Source organism: Mandrillus leucophaeus, unplaced genomic scaffold (assembly GCF_000951045.1).
Source record: "Mandrillus leucophaeus isolate KB7577 unplaced genomic scaffold, Mleu.le_1.0 Scaffold95, whole genome shotgun sequence".
NCBI classification, from domain to species: domain Eukaryota; kingdom Metazoa; phylum Chordata; class Mammalia; order Primates; family Cercopithecidae; genus Mandrillus; species Mandrillus leucophaeus.
The window spans coordinates 4,317,048-4,319,151 of record NW_012110363.1 but is presented as its reverse complement, the minus strand read 5'-3'; the positions used below and the strand labels follow the sequence as shown (position 1 = coordinate 4,319,151).

Below are 2,104 nucleotides of genomic sequence, written 5' to 3'. Positions count from 1 at the left end.
AGCAGGAAAACTATCACATCAGGGTGAATTTAGGCCACTTCGGAGGAGCTGCCTATAAACATCCAAACAGACCTTCTTAGGCAGCAGAACTGGTCCAATTCCTCTCAAAGCAGTTTGACACAGCCTTAACCACATCAACCCAAAGCTTGAAGTTAAGTCAAAAGAGCATATTGGAACAAAAGTGAACAGATGTGTAAACTCTAGCACATGCTTATTGCTGTATTAAGTTTGAAGATGAGCACGTCCTACCCACAACAGTATTGCTCCAGGAAGCAGGGTAGGAGTAGTGGTAAATTAGAAAATAGACTATTAATTGCACAATTAATAGAAAAGTAAAAACATGTTCAAAATCTACAATAAACCTGTATCCAAAGGAGTCCTATACATCAGTAATGTGCTGGACTTTGAATTCTGTGGTACAGCTTTGCACTGGACTCCCTCTGGCCTACTGGTCTGTGTATGGCTTGCTTCCTGCCTGTTAAAGGGTGAATACGCTACACAGAGCTATGATGGTTTCTACTGAGTGGTAAAATTCACAGAAGTTCCAGGTTCATCATGTCAGGATCATTCCTTGTGCAAAGTTTGATGTAGATGAAAATAAAGTAGTTTCTTGGTCAATAATTGCAATTTGTTTCTTTTAAAGTCAGTGGGTTTCTTGTATAGTTCTATTACAATTGACCCAGGTTTAATTTCATCCATCTCCATGAAAGCAAAACACTTGGTGCTGGTGAACCTTTTTTTAGGCTTGTAGTGTTTGAGTTCAAAGAAGAGAGCTGCACCTTTGATTAATTTTTCAACATGTTTCTGGAGCTCAATGTCCACATTAAAATGAATGTATGTGTCTTCTTTTCTTGAAGCCACAGGAGTATCTTGCATAGGAGTTAAGTCTATGCCATTCAGATCCTTTATACTAACTGTAATATAGGGATCGATGCACTGCCCAGCATCTTTCAAACCAATTTTCTCAATTCTGATAGTGAGTAATGTCATTCCTGGTTCCAATGGCAACCTTGGCAACCTTGGGAACTCTAGCGGGAAAGAATCAGGAGACCCTGCTCCAGCACCACCCTCTTCTTCATCTTCTTCAAATTCCAAATTCTCTTCTTCACCAGGTGCCAAAATTCTTCTTAATGGGACAGGCTGAACATCAAATGGGAATTCTTTATTATATGTAAGAATATTCTTTAGGATTGCTTCTAGTTTCTTCGGGTCCTCCGGTTTAAATTCTTCTTGAGACTGTGTGGACTGTAAAGCTGCACTTTGCAATTCCAAGCATGTTGCAATTTTGCCTATGGTTTTCTTTTGTTCTTCTGTAAATTCAGAATTATTGTGTTGAGCTTGGGCCTCTTTTTGTAGATGTCTTGTGAATATCTGATCCCATCTATCGCCTCCACCAGTTAGCCCCAAGAGTCGAAGTCCGCGCCTCTCCTAAAACTGGCGCCCCAGTGCTGCAGCAGACTCCAAGTCACCTCCGACATGGCCGGTCCCCACTCCGTCCCCTCCCACGCCTACCCCAGTAAGGCCGGGTTCTAGGGTGCCATCCTCCCCGGGCCTGGCGCCCACATTGACAGGGCCAGGAGGAACCACTGGGGCCACCACCACCACCCGCCAAGGAGCTGCCCAAGCCCATTGTCAAGGCTATCTTGGGTGGTAAGGGCGTCTCTCTATAGACCCAACCAAGTAGCTTTGGCTTCCAGTGCAAAAACTCATATATGTGGATCAAGTCCTTTGAAGAACCATCACGGTTGTAGAGCTATTATCTATGCACTATTCTACTTTCAAATACTCATGATGGAAAGTTTAATAACCAAACGTTTCACATGTTCACACACTATGACTAAAGGGTATTATCACAATATACATTACTATTTTTTATATCTATATCTGCATCTGCATCATTATCTAGGATATCTGTAACACATTTTTAATATCTGTGTTCTTAGTATTCATTTCTAGGCAAAGGCAGATTATTATTACTTAAAGCAATCAGTTCCGCTTTGCAGTTCTTTCCCTTTCTCATCACATTGCCATAGAGGGACAGGCCTGTATGGGCAAAGGGGTTTTTTTTCACCATGGGAAGGGAACCTCAAAAACTGAAACCCTG

The 2,104-nt window shown here is 42.1% G+C and overlaps 1 pseudogene across 1 annotated transcript; it reads right to left on the bottom strand.

The window, feature by feature from the left end:
- Positions 1 to 204: 204 nt before the first annotated feature.
- Positions 205 to 1,478, bottom strand: LOC105532338 (annotated as a pseudogene). Its single transcript, XR_001004956.1, has one exon. The product of XR_001004956.1 is annotated as an axin interactor, dorsalization-associated protein pseudogene (transcript).
- Between the last annotated feature and the right edge of the window lie 626 nt (positions 1,479 to 2,104).